Below are 18,003 nucleotides of genomic sequence, written 5' to 3' on the forward strand. Positions count from 1 at the left end.
AGGAGGAGGAGGAGGAGGAGACAAAAAGGTCCCAAGATTATTTAGCCGCATTTCATGTCTAAAAGCAGCAGCAGCAGCAGCAGCAGCAGAGGGAGACTTGATGATAATGGCCAGTCTTGTAGCCAAGTGTTATTCCCCTTCCAAGGTCTGCAGATTGCTGGGCATTTCTGAACTTTAAAGAGACACGTTAAAAGGAGCGTCAACGACTTGCGGTGTGCTGGACACCTTCTGGTGCGCTTGTCAGTGTTCAGACAATTAGAATCTACTTTGAGGTTAGCCTGCACTGCTTCACAAACGCCGGTGCTCAAGGAAAATGGTTTCATACAAAGGGATGCTTATGAATTCACTGCACAGCACTGAGAACGGAGCTTTCTGGAACCAGCCAACGCTCTTAATCACCTTTCTTCTAAAAGCCAGAAGTCGGTATGTGTTGATTGCGCCTTCCTCTCTTATCAAGGCCTGGCAGAGCTGGGCAAGTGCACAGATGGAGCCTGTCTGAAGTGTAACTCTTCTGTGGAGGTGATCTAATCAGAGCCTGGACCTCTTGGGAGCAAAAGAAGCGTGTGGGATCCAAGGTGGGGCATGAGAATCCCCTGTGTGCAGAAGGTGTGAAGAATGGGGGGATCAACCTGTTTTCCAAAGCATCTGAACACAGGACAAGAAGCAACAGATGGAATCAAATCAAGGAGAGAAGCAACCTAGAAATAAGCAGAAGTTTCCTGACAGTGAGAACAATAACCAGTTAATTAACAATTAACTTGCCTCCAGAAGTTGTGGGTGCTCCATCATTGTAGGCTTTTAAGAAGAGACTGGACAGACATTTGTCCAGAATGGTATAGGGTTTCCTGCCTGAGCAGGGGGTTGGACTAGAAGACCTCCAAGGTCCCTTCCAACTCTGTTATTCTGCCACAGAAAGCAGGAAAAGCAGTCTCTCTTTTCCTCTGCTACCCCTGGAGAAGCAGGACTGGTGGACTTGCCTTCTTCTCACTCAGTAAGTGCCCCCCCTTTTCCCAGGAGGACAGGCAAGGAGCAAAGGTCAGGAATAGAGCTTCCCAGCACTGAAAAGATTCTTAACTGGACACAGTAGATCAAAGGCAGTCAATCTGATGTCCTTTAGGGTTTCTTTTCTCATTCCCCACCAACTCCAGCCAATACCATAAAAAATAAGCAATAACATATTGTGATAGTGTGTTGCCCTACATGGTAGACCAGACCAAGAAACAGGCACTGCGTAGGTCTAAAACTATTTTGATTTGAATGGCTACAGCATAGTAACCGAATCTTGCAAGTCTGAATATGCTTTTCCTCCTTCCTTTTTTATCTTTGGGTGAATTGCGGAAATGCCTGCCATAAGGCCATTCAGAAACCTTTGTCTTCCTAAGGGCTTAAACCACGTTTATCTGTTTGTTGCCTTGGTAACAGACCTTCTCTCTCTCTGGCAAGGCCATCCTCCCTACTCCCTACAAGACGCAGGCCAGGTGAGCCAGCTGGTCCAACCTCTAGGCAGTTGAAGGGTAATGGCTGTTTGACCTAAGGCAGGTTCTGGTGCTCCTTATTTGCTCACCCTGAAACTTGTTCCCAATTGCTGGTGGCCAAAAGGAAGGAGAAGGAGAAGGAGAAGGAGAAGGAGAAGGAGAAGGAGAAGGAGAAGGAGNTACTGATGTCTCCAAAATTCCTACCAGAAGCCTTCAGGCGTCTTGCAAATGGCCCCACGATACTGTTAATGTTTGTGTTAGGAAACGTGGGGTCTCTGTTTCCATGCTAGCATCCAACTCATCTCAAACGTGCACGAAGGCAATCTGTGAGATGTGCACAGATCGTCTCCCTCCCTGGCAGCCTCTCACGGAAGCAAAAAAGGAAATAATCAGTAATCGCTGGTAGGAGCTTAATCTTTTAATTTCCCAGCTGTTGTGTTGTTGTGCCCCAAGCTTGGCTCAGAGATCCATCAAAGTGAAGGAAACGAACACAAAGCAAAGCCAGCTTGAGACACAGGGCCTCCCTCCCCGTTTAGTTAAAAGCAGGGCAGCTCCAGAACCGGCTTCGGGCCGGCACTTCCTCTTGCTGGCAGGCTGTCCCTGAAGGGAAGGGGCCCGTCCTTCGCAGACCTTCCACCACAGGGACCTCCTGCTTCCCTTTGGGGGACCCCAAACTTGGAAAACGGGGTCCTTCGCAGGCCCACCAGACCTTACAGAACATCCCAGCAAGCCGTGCACAGTGGGAGTGAAGCAGACTTGCCACTAGAGGGCAAGAAGCAAACCGGAAACCTGCAAAAGGCCGGGTCAGGCTGCGGTCCAAGCGTCTGAATGGAGAGTCGGAAGCTTTGCAGGGCCTGGGCGCTCTGGCCTGGAGGGGTCTCACGCAGGGCTTCTTCTTCCCAGGATCCACTGCGAATGCCTGCAGCAGCCAGTTTTTACGCCAGCTGCTAAACTAAGACAGTCTTGCCTAGTTTGGGTTTGAGTATTCATCCGGGGCTTGAGTCTTGTGTGAACTGGACCCCTAAGATCCATGACTTCTCTTATCTTGGCTGGCTGGCTTGGATTCAGCTGCAGGGCCCAGCCGCGTTGAGCCCCAGGTGGGAGGTTTGCTCCAACTTAGCTGGGCGCTTTGAGTTCCAGGGGGGCCTTCAGCATCTCCCTGCAGCCTTCCCTTTCAGAGGGGTGGGCAGAAGCAGCTGAAGGGGTCCAATTCTGTCGCCTGTCAGGGACATTGAAACACCTCCCCACCACCATTGCCCGCCGGTGGAGACACAGCATCTGTGAAAAGCAGGAACTGAGAACACACCCATAATTTCTAGCCAGCTTTTGACAGTGGGATGTGCAAAGGCCACCCCCTCTGCCTTTGGGGGGACAGCGAGGAGCAGCGGGGGAGGGGCAAGAGCAAAAGCCATCGGCCGGGTTCCCCAAAGCCCCCCTGGGGCTGCCCAGGAAAGCCGCCTTCCCAGGGGAAAAGCTCAGGGAGAAAGTGCAGAGAATTGAAGGCTTCTCCCTCTCTGTGGGAGGCTGTGTGCTCACTGCTGGCTGTGGGGGGGGGGAGGCATTATTAGAGGTTGTAGCAACAGAACGTACACACTCTTTTCGATGAAAGGAGGCGGGTTTTTTCCCCCCTTGTTACGAGCTGCTGCCGCCTAATTGTGTTCCATCACACTCTGCATTCTGCCCATCCAGCTCTTTCTAATGGGAGCTGGGAGGGCTTTCCAGCTGAAGCAAACATGCAGGCCGTGGGGTCCCTGTGCTGCAGAATTAAACCTGGCTTTACATGTAACGGTGTACAGGCACATTGGGAGGGGGGAGATCAAAGCAGCCCCTTTGCTCTGGAGAATCGATGTGTGTGCGTGCACGTGTCTTTAGTGACAGACAGCGTGGAAGAAGACCCCTTTGGGGAAGGGTCTTTTTGGCCCTATCCAGGGGCAGAGATGCTGTGCCATCGCTTCCAAAGGCAGCCCAGAAAAGAAGGACAGAAGCGATGCTCCGGCTGAAGCTAATGGGAAACGCCTGCCAAATCATGGGCCCCCTCCTGATTTATGGGTGCCTGTCACTGTACGGATGCCTACGCTTGGAGAGCATGGAGCGCGCAGTCTTACAATCCGCAGAGGAACCCAGACTCCTGAAGCTACTGCACTCCCTGCTAACTAAGCCTTTCTAGCAGGCTCCCTCTGGTCAGGCTGAGCGCGGGGTGCAAAGATGGCGGACGGGAAGGACGAGCTTGCCCAAGCAAGCTGGCTCTCCCTCCCCTTCCGGTGGCTCCACGATTCCGCAGGACTTCCAGGCCAAGATGGGGCTGCTTGAGGGACCTTGAAGGTCCTTCGGTTCTGTAGCTCCATTTGGGGCAATATCTGTCACCCTCATCCCCCCATCCCCCATTTCCCTAGGGTGCTTTAATCTGGACCTCAGCTTAAGTCACTCCCTGGGACTGTATGCCGAAATTAGAGAGAGAAAAAGCAAGCTATGTTTTATTTGTGTTATAACTTGGATATTTTACAGCAGGTTCCTGATTCAGTTTGATTCTCCCCCCCCCCTTTAAAAGGCCTTTTTAGGTCTGTTTGCCCTTCCCTTGAAAAAATGCACCATTTGCCCAGATGATGCAACTCCCCCCCCAGCCTGCTTAAGTATTCCATTGCCCCCCCCTTAAACCACATTAGAATCCCAGCAGTGAACTTGGCCAATGTGTCTTTGAGACAAGCAGGCTGACTCAGTCATGGATCATCATTTAATATATATCCATTTATGTCACTGCAAGAAGCATGGAGAATAAATGAAAAAGGCCTGTTGGAAAATTATAGGGAATTAATGCTCCAAAGCCACGGGATGGAATTTGAAGGAATCGATGTTTCTGCTCAAACCTTCCTGCAAGCAACCCGGAGCCGAATCAGGATTGGCTACTTTACAGACCGATTGACCTTTCTCTCTCGAGGCAAGTGGCCTTTGAAAAACTCCTGGCTGAAAATAAAACAAAGGGAATCAGTTTCCATCTTATTTAACTCCTGGCTTTTTGCCAGAATGTTTGGGGAATCACCCCTGCTGATGATGGCTCCCCAAGAGAGTCTTTGGGGCTGGGCTGCCTTCACGGCTTCCAGAGAGGGGCATAAATTGGGATCGGAGAGGTGGCTGAGTGCAGCCATCAGAGCAGAATCGTTCATCCAAGCCTGGCGCTCCGCCAGCAAGTTTATAGTAACCGATTCCTGGAAGCCAAGCGGCCTTTTTCCTTCCCTGCCTCTTACACCGAGGAGAATCAAGGTGAGGCAGTCTTGAGCATCTTCCTCACAGGTTCCTCTTTGCCTGGGCCAAGCTGCCCTTCTCCTACCAGCGGCTGCATGTTTCCTGGTAGCTGTTTAATCCAAAGGCAAAGGTGAGCACACACAGGAGAGGAGCTTAAAGCCCTGGGCTGGGTGGCACAGAAGCCTTCTGGAGGAGCGCTGCTTTAATTGTCATGCAGTGAACAGTAAATGAGTAATGAGACTCAGACAACCTCATTACGGGGACAAGAGATATCGGTGCGTTTAATTAATAGCTAGCTGGGTAGCAGCCATAGGGAAGGAGAGGCCAATTGTTTGGAGGGACGTCACTCCTTGGAGGACACAGGATTCTGGCCGAGTTGCTGTTCAGGCTCTTTGGTAGCCCAGAAAGGGGGGACTTTGGGGGCGGTGGTGGGGAATCTGATTGGCACATTGACTGGGGTGCTAAGATTGGAGTGTGTGACCTCTGCAGGCCCCTCTCTCTGTCCAGGAGGAAGAGCTTCCTCAGGACTCCAGCAGGCCCACTGCCCAAGATCGCCGGACACTTGACCACATGGCAGCCGACCAGCACCCATTTTTCATTCTTCCGGGTGCAGCAGCAGCAGCAGCCTCCCCCTGCCCCAGGGGCCTTCCCTGAACAGATAGAGTGGCCAGGGTGGCTGGAATTGCAGGAAGACAATCCAATCGGAGAAGGCCGTGATTTGGATTCTAAGTTGAAATTCATATTCTGGGATGGTAGACGTTTGTGGTGAACATCTGTTTCTTTCTTTCTTATTAATTTTCTAAAACAGTCCCTCGTGCCAAGAATTTTCCTTCTTTCATGAAGCAAATGTTTCCAGGGAGAATGAGGATAGGAACATTTGCTTCTGCAAGGACCCTCCCGCTTGTGCTACAGACCCTCAGCCCCCTCCCCTTCCTCCTTCTGAGGGATTTGGGGGTCCCTTGTTGGGAGAAAATTGAGGAGCCAATCTGTGGCTGTTTGAGGTGTCGGTTGTCTTGCTGGACTCAGCATTTTTAAGGCACGGACAGCCCTTGATAGAGAAATGGATGCTGCAACGGGCTCTCGCCTCCCTTTTGGACTTGAGCTAAGCGATTTTTTGATGCACCTTTATTTGCTTTAAAATGTTTTATGCTCCATTTTAAAAATACTTTCTTGAGTTCTATTAACACTTGATCACTCTTAATTTTACCCTAAATTGTTTTTATAATAATTATGTTACAACCTTTTGGTTCTCATTTCCAGGATTCATACACAAAATTGTTTGCTTAATTAACATTGGTTGACTAAGCCACAAAGTGCAATATCTAGGTTTGTACAATGCGTGAAGCTGAAACCAAATGAAGTGTGACGTGTGAGCTCCATTATTGTGTGATCAACTGAGATAAAATGAGTGGGGTATAAATAACGTCAAATAAATTAAATGCATACAATTGTTGAATGTTTTCCTCTGCAGTAATTGCTGTGAATTGAAAAAGGAACTGTCCATGGTCCTGATACCCCATCCCTTCCTGTCATTAAAACGGATATTCCGTAATACCCGCTGGACTATTACAGAAGCAGAACCCTATAAGCTAGTGTTTCTCTGCTGGCTGGGGATTCTGGGAGCTGAAGTCCACAGAACTTTACGTCGCCAAGGTTGAGAAACACTGCTATAAGCAATTTCATCCAAAACGTATTTGCTGCCAGTCTGATTCCTTGTTAGGAGTGGTTGGATTGAGTTTTATCCAGCCTTTAGGGACAAAAGGAATAGTTGATCCCCCAGACATGGAAGAGCAAAGATGATTATTCCCCAGTCTTATTTCCAGCTGTGGAAGATGCTGCCAGGCCTGGCTGTGAGCCGAAACTGCATTTTTTATCAGTATAAAGTCAACAAAGCTCTTCTATGCTCTAAGCTTCTATATTTGCTCCTTTTCTCACTTTAATCGCTCTATCATTTTGCAATTCTCAACTTGTTTTTAACAGATGCCTCTATCAATTCTGATAAAATAAATTTTCCTTGCAGCCGAGAAAATAATTAAAACAATCCTCTTACTTAACCATTCATTTGTGCAAACATCCCGGTCTCCTTTAGCGGAAGGCTTCCTTCTTCAGCCATTCCATGTCTAACAGTCCAGCATCCATCGCTCTGCTTCACCAGCTGGGGGCTTGGTGGGGTCTCAGGGAACAAAACGCTTGCCAGTTGGACTCGGCTCTCTGATTTTAGAAAGCATGGCAATATGGGGAGGTCAAGGAGGTTTAGAAGCACACAATTATAGACACCTAACCATAATTCCGGACTAAGAATAAACCTACTGGTGGCAGTCAGCGTAATTTTGACCTAGATTCACACATGGTTTTCTGGGTATCCAAGAAGGGATGTGGGTACCTCGGGGAGTGTGTGAATGGGCCCAGATGCCAGAAAGAGATTTTGAGCAAGTCGCCACTGAATCAGCCCATCGTCTTTTCTTCTCAGCTAGCAACATTGGCTGAGCACCTCACCGTTTCCGGGAGCCTCCGGCTCTGGAGAAGAGAGTTTATCAGTTTTCTTCTCACACACATTAAGGGTGGGGGGATAATTGCTTTGAAATATTTTACACCATAAAAGCCTAATCAAATCAACGGCTGGCCTTAATTCTGTTGAACTGAGAAGCATCGTTTCCACACTGCTGTCGCGCTTATTGTCAAGAGAGGCTGCAACCCTTTAAATGGATTTGACTTTTATGGAGAAAAAATAGCAGTGATTGGTTAATGTAAATCAATGCCTAACTGCAAATGCTCACAGCCGGGACTGGTTGTCAGTGAGTTAGTGAGGATGGAGGCCATAAAACCCTGGTGCTCTGTTCGCTGTTTCTCATCTGTGGTGTTATCTGCCTTTCCTCTTCCATTTTTTTAGAAAACAAAAATCATTGACGTTCCTGCTGAATTTTAAACCGTTTGCACTGAGGTACAGCAACACTGATTTGGGAAATCCTTCGGATGACAAGCAGTGTGTAAATACTGTGGCGTTCTCTGCACAGAGCTAGTATTTGACCGGCAGGATGTCTGCTTCCATATCACTGACTTTTATTAACTTTGCGAGCTGGTTTATTCTCGTTTAGCCAGCTGTCTTTGGGGCTGAGGTTGTTCCTTGATAGTAATCATATTTGAGAAGGGTTCTGTGGAGGTTTCCTTTGTAATGTTAGGGCTTCTGCTGAGAAGCCATACCGTGGGTGGCCAATGGCTGGTTGACCCAAGGGACCCTGTGGATCAGTGTTTCTCAACCTTGGCAGCTTGGAGATGTATGGTCTTCAACTCTCAGAGGATAATGGTTGTGGTGGGACCATTGATGGAGAAGAGGAGGAGAAGAAGGAGGAGGAGATGTAGCTGAAGTTCCTCTCCCTCCTCCGGCACTGTTTCTCCAGCTTGGCCTCACATGACCAGAGGTGGTTGAAGGTGTGGGGCAAGAGGCTCCATGCCTCCAGCCCCAAGGTGGCTGCTTCCTGGCTTCCTGGCTGCATGCCTTGAGACACTTTTTCTTCTCCCCGAGGGTCTGATCCTCCATTGGTGCCCTAGAGGCAGCCAACGACTTTTTGCTCATATGGCCCAAAGGTATCATGAGCTCCAGTGCTGAGTTCTGCCTCTTCCAGAGTTTGGATGGTAAGGTGGAAACTGCCCTGACTTTCAACTGCAGTGGAAGACAAGGCTGGCCGTTTGCTGAGCTTCTGCCCGGTGGAAATTATTATTTTCCACATGCTGTCTTGTTTTCAGAAAGAACTTTGGCTTCAGAGGTTGCTCTCCAATTAAAATAATTGTTTATGAAAACTGCAGCACACACGGTTCAGAGAGGGAGCCCATTCTGGTTGGAGGCTACTTGGTGCTGCAATCCTTGCTTATAATTAGTGTGGTCTCAGGAGGAACACGTGTGCGTCTCTCGGCATATGTGTTCAGCCTGGCAACGAAGACAAGGATTATGTATTAGATGTCACCGAGCCAGATAATGTTCTCGTGGGACTCTGACCTTCCCATATCTTCTGGGCTTCTGCTCAGGAAGATTGGAACCGGCTCATTGAACCATTCTGAGCTGTCACAAAGCAGCGTGATGGTCGGCCATGACATAATTAGATCCATGGAGATCATTTATGTCTTGTTTTCTCAAGTTTAAATGTGGGATAAATGTTCTTCAAGTGCCCTCTGGATGAAAAATGCAGGAGGTGCAAGACAGTCCCGATCCAGAAACAGAGACGGAAGAACAAGCTCAAACGACTTCTGGGGCATCCACTGTGCAATTTTGCAGATCAGGATCAGCTTCCTCTGCAAGATCAAGGCCAAGACCAACATCGGCTACCTTGAGCGGCTCGCCATGCAGTGTTGAATCATGCTGCCTTTTGGATTTTAGAAACCCTCCACAACTTTTCATCATTTCACTGGGAAAAAGCTTGCATCGAATTGTGTTTCTGTCCTGAAGATGTGTTTTTTAAAAAAAACAGAAGATAAATGTGGGAATGCAGCTGCAGGATGATTTAATATTTCTATCCAACTGAATGCACTATTCATCTGCAGCAACACCGCAGTATGTGTTCACCAGCGTGAATAATTTAATTTTGAATAAAAATTGGCCTGGGACTTGTTTTTCCTTGCAGATATTTATTCTGAGGATTGCTTGTGGTTTTGGACGTGAATCTTCTCAATAACTCCTAAACATCCTTGAGCTTCAGTTGCATTTAACAGCCAAACTACAGCATGTACTGATGCTGTTTTTAAAAAAAATCTATATTCTCTCAAAGTGGAGCAACAAATGCAACATCTTTAAAGAATACTGCAGACATATTAGGTGGCGGGGGAAATGCCCGCTTAAATACGGAACCGAAGCATTTGGAGAGAGAGGAGATGAAGCATCTTTTCTTGGTGTGCACAACCACAGTGATCATGGGGCTCTTTGCCAGGGTGATGCAGAAGACCCCAAAGCTCACAAAGTCATAAATGATAACACAACCTTTAATGCAGGAAGGTAGATCTGATAACAGCAACACGGAGGGACCCCACCGGCTCCTCTCCACTCTGGCCATTCTGATCAAGAGGCTCTAAGTCTGTTCTTTCCACGGACGCTGGCACCTTCTAACCTTAACAGTGCCCTTTATTGTGCCCACCTATTGACTCCCTGCACACTACAGGAGAAGCAACAACCTGGCATTTGTTAACTGCCTCCTTCCCTTCCCGGGTCACCAGGCAGTGAATTGGTATGAAGACAAATCTTCTTGGAGCCATGAGGAACTTTACCCAAACCAAAAGAAACACTTAATTAAATTTCAGAATTAATTACTTTCCATGGAGAATGAGTTCATTTACTGATTGCAGTTGGCAGGATCAAAGACAGCTTTCCCTCTGATGACTCAGCACTGGCCAAAGAGTTATCTTGGTTTCTCTGCTGTTTCTGCTCAACCCTTGTTGCTGCTCACGTTTACCTGAGGTTGAGATTTGACCTGGTCTAGATGTGGCACCACAGCTGAGGCCAGATTCCGTGGCCGTTTGGGCCTCTAGTTGGCCATGGGCTGGCAGTGACATGCCGAGGTGCTCCATCCCAAATTAAGGGAGGATGTCTGATCTTTGGTTTATATTCTGCTGTCTGTCCGTCCATCTGTCCGTCTGTCTGTCTGTCTGTCTCTCCTCTCAGACCTTGGCTTGCATATTGGTGATCTGAATTCCGAGCACAGCGTCTTGCCCATCTCTTGCTAAGTCTGGCTTTTGCTTCTGTGCAGTGAGAGGGAGGGGCAGGCGTGAGGAAGGCAGGCGGCGAGGGAGCCCCTCTTCTCCGGGAGCCAGTCAACATTGCCCAGGGAGACTATTTTTACGATTTGTGTGGGCACTCGGAGAGGCTGCGAAGTACAGAAGAGGATTCAATTTCCTTGGGCAAAACCCAGAGGAGAACAGATGCAAGGAGAAGAAATGAATTCTGTCAACATCTCATTTTCGAGGGATCACCTTGCAGAAGGTCCATCTTGTTGATGCTGAAACTCTAAATATTGGCTGAGGGTGCTGGTTTTTATTTTGTGAATTCAAAGAAGCAGAACTCCTCCATAAACCATGACCTGGAACCAGCTTCCTGGATGGAAAGCCAGCCAAGGGAGCTGCGTTTGCATCTGTGAACAATCTGGGCAGCGCTTTTCATGAACTAAAGTGGAAATGACCTCACGTGGAGGAAGCAACTGTTGGACAAGGTTCAAATCCTGCTTAGTTAAATGTTCTCATTTTGAAACAGCCAATCTCCTCTTTTTCTTTCTGCCCGTCCCTTTGTTGAAGACAAGACGAGGTGATGATGAAGATGCAAAAGGGTCCTGAGGTTCATAGTACTGAAATTATGCAGTGTATCCCACCACAGATGAGGGCAAAAAGAATTAAATGCTTTAATGTGGCCCCTTCCGGTGGCCTTTGTAGACCTTCCTCCTGTGAGGCATCCACCCTCCAACCCGTTTCCCACATAATCTTTGCTTTTGCATTCCGGTCATTGCTGACACCTCAAAACACATCCAGAGATCTTGGCTTCCAAAGAGGCTCCTGAATCTGTGCAAGGTGGTTCACCTTACGGAGGGCAGGGTCTCTCAACCTTTGTCACGTGAAGATGGGTGCACTTCAACTCCCAGAATTCCCCAGCCAGCATCACTGGTTGGGATGCTCTGGGAGTCGAAGTCCACCCAATGTCAGACCTGCCTCAGTCTGATCCCTTAGAAAGAAAGACCCCCGACTCCCTTTGCTTGAAGTGATAGCTTCTTTTACTAAAAGATGCTGGCTGCAGTAAAGTCTGGCCAGAGCTGAATTTCCCACACTCAAAACAAGACCAAAAGTCTCTCCACATTCCAGCCCTCCCCCCATGACCAGTCCGTCTTCAGCCGATAAGAGTCCGCCTGGGTGCTTTGCGAACACTGAGATGTTCAGGGTAATTCACATTCTTTCTCAGGGTGCCTGGCCTTGGGTGCTGGCACAAACTGGTTCCCAGCTCTCCTGCTCTTCCTCAACCTGTCATCCCCCCCCAATGTCCCATCAGGTACACATTCAGTTTGATTGCCCATTTGTCCTCCCCCTCTGTCCCCCTCCCCTCCCCCAGGCTTTGATGGCAGGATGCATGGCAGGCCTGACACCCATCTTCAAGTGGGCAAGGCTGAGAAAGACTCAAGTATGGCTTCACCAAGCTGGGTACCCCACCCTAAAAGAAATCCATCCTGTGCTGAGTTATTGAGATAATGATTAGGGTTTAATTGTTACTATTTAGTTCTCTGCATAGATTACAAATGCTTCTTTTTCCCTTGATCCTGTTCTGAATCCCGCCTCTTCTCCTCTTCCAGCCATCTCTTTATGACCCCGTGTCCTCTAGTGCTTTCCAAGAAGCTGCTCATTACACACCAAACCTTTGCAGTAGGCTTGAAGGTAACAAATCACAGTCTGCTGGGTGAGAGAGTTTAGCAGAGGAGGTTGCCGCCCCATCGTGGCTTGGCTCCCAATGAATCGAGTGTGCCTTGGGGACTTTAAGTGTAATCCTTGTTAATGAATGTTTTTTATTTAAGGCTGACAGATTTCTGTTATTATATCTCCCAATGTCACTCCGGCTGAAATAAATGCAGTTTCTACTCCAGAGTGCTTTATGGGTTTCCATAAATAGAAAGCCGCAGACAGCAGGGCTCAGGGGGAAATTGCATCCTTCCCAGGAAGATTGCATTAAATGTCTATATTTTTTAAATCTCTGATTTCTACTTTCAAAACTACAGTTCAGGGAGCTGCTGTCCTCCAGCAGGGTCTTCAAAGCAATGATGCAGTTTGCAGGTGGCTCCACCTTCACCGAGAGGAGGATCTTTCTAGGAAGACCGAGGATCCCATGCAGGTAACTTTATAAACATTTGCCTTAGTAAAGGCAAATGACTTATTTGTCTTCCCTTTAGGTGTCAGCAGTAAATCTGTAGCAGCAGCAGCAGCAGTCCCAGTTGTTGGGACTGCTGGAGGGGGGCTCTCCTCACTGGTGCCCTCTGCCCCTCAGCCATCCAGGAGAGACAAAAACTGTTTCTCCCTCTCTGAGACCATTTTGGCAGGGCTGCCTTCTTCCCAACTAAAACCCCAGATTTAATTTTTACAGAGAATTGAGGAATATCTAGCCGGCAGCTCTTAGGCCCTCTATCACTGTCTGGACATCAGGGGGGCTAAGAGAACGTTAGACAAAAGAAGATGGCCTGATGTGTTGGTAAAAATGAGCCAGCCTGTAGAAAAGCATCTGCTTCTCTCTCTGTCTCTCTCTCTCTCACACACACACACTCCCTTTCTTTTTTCCCTCCCACTGCTGGCTCCTCCTAAATTCCAATAAGATCCATTTGCTTGTTAATGGGAAACAACGGCGCATCTCCAGAGCCTGCCGCATCTCTTCAGCGATTCACATTTGATGGAGCCGCTTCTATGCTGCTCTGCTGCAGCGAAGGGACCGGATTCTGGGAGAGCCGGTTTCCAGGGTGAAGCCACATTCAAAATGAGGGGTGACCTGGATCCCCTCCCTCAGGCCCCCATCCCCATCTTTCCCCTTTCTTCCAGCTGGCCAATAAAGGTTTCTGATCGATCTACTTTACACAACGGAGAGGAAATGTTTTCAGCCGGGCTGTTTTCAGACATAAACAAAGCCATCTGTTCTATCTGGAAGGCTGGCAAAAGGCTGCTCCTCCTTGGGAGGAAGGGAGAGCTCTGGCAGCTGCAGGGAGGGGGTCCCTTTGTCGGGTTCCTGACACTGTAAGGCCGGAGTCGGAAGCCAGCGCTGGGATGAAGGGAACCTGGCCAAGGCGTTGTCCCGTTGGGAGCTTCTGGCCCTGCTCTGTGGACCAGCAGCTCTTGTGAAGTGAGAGGGCCAGAAGGTGGCTTGAACATGGCCCTGACAGGGAGGGTAAGCCAAGGGGAGGGAGGGCAGCGTCCATCAGGTGATGGGCTCGTGCACCGTGGAGGAGCCTGTGTAGGCCACGAAATGCCTGCCGACAATCTCCTAGTCTGGAGGGTCCGTATATGGGGTCCTCCCCCACACATCATAGTAAGTCATGAGGTGCTTAACCTTGGTTTCTGGAACAGTCCTCAGCTAGATGGGCTCATTCAACACATAGGACCAGATCGCTCCTCTGCATCCCGCTGTTGAAAGCAGGCGGGGTGGATTCCTGATACTTTTGGGTGGAAACTTTACCTTGAGTAGAGTAGAACAAGAGAAGGCTTTAGAGCAGACCTTGGAGGCCAGCGGTGTCCCTTGCCTTCCCCTGTGCCGGAACCCTGACTTACCCCCAGCGCTCAAAGGCAAAAAGAAGGGAACAAGCCGCGTGACGCTTGGGGTCCGCTTTGGGTGAAGCACCTGTAGGAACCAAAAACGCTCCTCAAAGAGGCCACTTTTGGTGTGCAGAAGGGGCCAGCTCAGACCCCCCACCCCACCCCCATCCTGTCCTTCAGTGGCCCAAGGGGATTCCTGTGCAAAGCCTCCAGTGCAGCCCCTGAGGACCCACCTGCCGAGAGGCTGGCCCTTTCAGTCGAGCATTGGGGCCTTTCCTGACCGTGGGCTCAGCTGCAGCCACGGAGGGAGACCTGGAGGGGAAGGCGGAGGAGGAGTTTCCCTCCTTCGAGTGCAGGAACGAAGGACTTCCTTGGCTCCCAGTGCGTTCAATGATCAGAAGCCAGCCTTGGGCCTTTGTCAGTCGAATGAACTCTGCAGACGGCTGCTGCTTTGCAAGACTCCCTTTCCTGGAGGGAAAGCCTGAAAGAAAAGCTTTGGCCTTGGCCTCCTCAGAGCCACAGAAGGCAGAGAGTGCAGGAAAGAGTTCGTTGGTTCACAAAAGAGAGACAGCTTGTAAAAAGAATTTATTCCCTCTGCTCTTCCTCCCAAGAGCTCCACGGGGTCCCCTGGCACAGTTTAGCATCATAATAGCTATGTACTGTATGTATGGTTTGCTATGTAAGGTTCAACTGAAAGAGATTGACCTGGTTCTCATATCACACAATACTGTGGTTTATTGATCCAATCATAATTGGTTTACACAGTGCTAAACAGTTGTGTGTGTGTGGGGGGGGGGGAAGGGTTGCACAAGCCACATTATGGTCTAATCTGCTGCTTCGGAATGGAACAACTTGCCACAGGATAATTCAATAAATACAAAACTTAATTTCAACAGAACAACGGCCAATAATAACAGGAAAATCAAACCAGAGATACAAGTTACAATAATTTCCACCAAAATGTTGTCACCAATAATAAAAGTAATTGACTGAAACAATTAATACAGCATTGAATGGTCCCTGGCAAGTTACCCGGTGGAAGTTGGCCGGGGCAAGTTGTCCTAGATCTTTTTCTGCAAGAGGATAGTACTACAGCTAGGAAGCATCCCCAGCCTTCCCAGCTTGGTGTGGGGCAGGTGTGTGTCAGGCTGAACCCCCCCCAAAGGAAACTCCCCAGTCAGAAGTCACCCTGGTCTCTTCGCCCTCGGCCTTCCAAGCCTGCCACTGGCCAGGACGAGAGTCTGAAGGGCTCTGTGCCAGCAGGAGGGGTGGCCAACCAACCAGTGCAGCTGGCCGATTTCTCACGCGCCATCTCCACTCTGTGTCACACCATGGCACCGTGGTGCCTCAAAGAGGTGGGCAGATCTCCACCGCAGGGGTGAAGAAGCTCTTCTACAGCATGAAGAAGATAAACGGGATCCTATTCCTGAAGGCCAGTGAAATTCTGCACACCTGTAATCTGTGCTAAATTAGATTTGGACAGCCGCTTTGTTTCCAGGCCAAACTCAGTGGCTGAGCTTTTATCTGAGCTCACGCGTGGACCTTAAGCAGTGATTAGATCGAACATCAGAGGCGGCAATTTGCTTTTTCCATCGAGAGTCTGAAGCTGTGAAGCTGACACTCTCCTCTCCTTCAGGAGCAGATTAAAACCTGATTTACTCGTGTCTTTTAATGTAGCTCTTTATATTTTTATTAGCTATATTTTAAATAATTGGCTTTAATGGCTAAGCATATTGTTTGTTGTAAACCACCCACAGTCATCAAGGGGACAGGAAGCAGGTACATCTCTTAAATACAGGAGTCCTCATTTAGCAACCAAAATTGGGATTGGCAACCGAGTCATTAAGCAATGTGGTGACTAAGTGAAACCTTATCTGTGCTTACAATCTGACTTCAGCTTTCTTGCTTTACAGACTGACGAAGGTTATAAATGTGAGGATTGGTGGTAAATTTAATTTCTCATCACTGACAGAACTGTGAACGGTCACTAAATGAGGCAGTTGCTAAGTGAGGACTACCTGTGAATATTGATCTTGATTTCCTGAAACCATTTCTGAAGGTGGTTGCTGCCCCCCAGGGTCCTGTTGATAGCTTTGGAGAAGAAGGGATGGATTCAGATTTATTTGGGTGAACGAAAGAATGCTTGGACCAGATTCATACGATGTGCTTGTTTTACGACTTAATATTTTGCGCCAAGGGAGCCTCTGGACTGGGATGCCTCTGAGTGTTGCTGCTCTTCCCTGGGGGGGAAGATGCCCCCTTTGTATCTCCATCCTAGACACAAGGCTGCTTTCAAATGTATTAAATGTGATTTGAATGAATTAATTCAACAAAGTATTACATTAATTAATTTCAATCAATTTCAAGTGTTTAATTGGATCTCAAATTAATGCTAACATTGAAAAAAAAGAGAAAGAAAGTTAAGGTCAAACTGAAGAGGAACTGACAAATTGGGAATATTAATAAAGCGAGATGGAGTTTTATCAAATACAGCCTGCCTAGATTTATGATCTAAGATCACACAACCAGAATACAGTTACAAGAATGTGTAATCTACCTTAATCATAGTTGATAACTTGATTTCCTTTGCTTTTTATCTCACGGATGATCAGTCCTTGGACTGCTTTTTTGTTGTCTCTGATCTGCTTCAAAAGGCTGGTCAGTGCCGGGTAGCTCAAAGTAGCTAAAAGCATTGCTTGACCTCTGGTGTGGAGACCTCTCCCTCTCCCTCTCCCTCTCCCTCTCTCTGTATGTGTGTGTAGAACTCAAGAGAGTGTCTAAGAGTTGCTGCTGGTCTCTGTGTGTCATTTGGACTGCATTTTTCCCACCATGCACCATAGTTTACAAACTCCCAGGGCTGGATTCATAGACTGTACTAAGCGGGGCCCCCATTGCAGCTTGGAGCATGGCAAGAAGTGATGCGATCTTCCACAATCAGCCCAATGGTTGGAGCACAACTGGGGGGGGGGCGGTCTAGAGTCCAAGAAGATTTATTTTCCAGAGGAAGAAAACATTATCGGACTAGATCCCAACTGCAACCTTTAAGCTCTTCTGCCCTGTAAATTGTTTACCAACATCCACCTTGTACACATTCAGTTATTGTACTTAACAGCCTTCCACCATTAACCTAATCCCAGCAAATAAGAAATAAGCCAAGCGTAGAAATGGTTAGGGAGACTTTGGAGCCCTTCGCATTCTTGTACACGGAGTGTGTGAGTGTGAGACACGTCGGCTCCACGTTCACAAGTGTGTGAAGGCAAGTCTTGCTTACTGCGCTGCTCTCTAAAAAAAATCACCAGGACCGCTGCGTGTGTCTGTTTGCGCGTGGTGTTTGCGCGTGGTGTGTGTGTGTGTGTGTGTGACTTTGCTCCTGGACTCTGCCCGACGTCCCGTTCCCGGCCAGCTGAACCGGAGTCGGGGAGCTCGCGGGTCCGGCTTTGGCCGGGGCTGGGCTGGCGGGAGCCGCCACCAGATCGCGCTTCTCGGGCGGGGGGTCGCCTCGGGGGAGCCGCCTGGGGTCGCGCGGCGCTCCGGCCCATTGCCGCCCCTCCAGCTGCTCTTAAGGCCCCGGAGCGGATCGGGCGCTGCGATCTGGAGTCGGTGCCGGCCGGAGCCCCCGCGACGCTTTCGCCTGTTGCGCGTCCTCGGCGGGCGAGCCGGCCGGCCGGGGGTCTCCGGGGCGGCTGAAGGCGCCCGCTGACTCGCCCGGGGCGGCGGCGGCGGCGAGCGAGGCGCCTTTAAGAGGAGCGGAGCCGCGGCGAGAGCTCCGCGTCGGCCGCCCCCCCTTCCCGGCGAGCAGCCCCTGCGGGTCACCAGCCCGAGCGCAGCTTCAGCCCTGCCCGGCCGGCCGGCGGGATGGCTCGCCCGAGGCGCCCGCGAGCGCCGCCGCCCGCCAGAAGCCCCGCCGCCCGGGCGCCGCAGCCTTGACCCGCCGCCGCCGCCGCCGCCGCCGCCGCGCTGGCTGCCTCCGCCGCGCTCGGGAGGGGCCGAGGGGCCGCGCAGCGCCGAGAGCCACGGCCCGGAGCCCCGCCGGAGCCCC

This window comes from Protobothrops mucrosquamatus, unplaced genomic scaffold, assembly GCF_001527695.2.
Source record: "Protobothrops mucrosquamatus isolate PMUCROS unplaced genomic scaffold, P.Mucros_1.0 scaffold4, whole genome shotgun sequence".
NCBI classification, from domain to species: Eukaryota; Metazoa; Chordata; class Lepidosauria; order Squamata; family Viperidae; genus Protobothrops; species Protobothrops mucrosquamatus.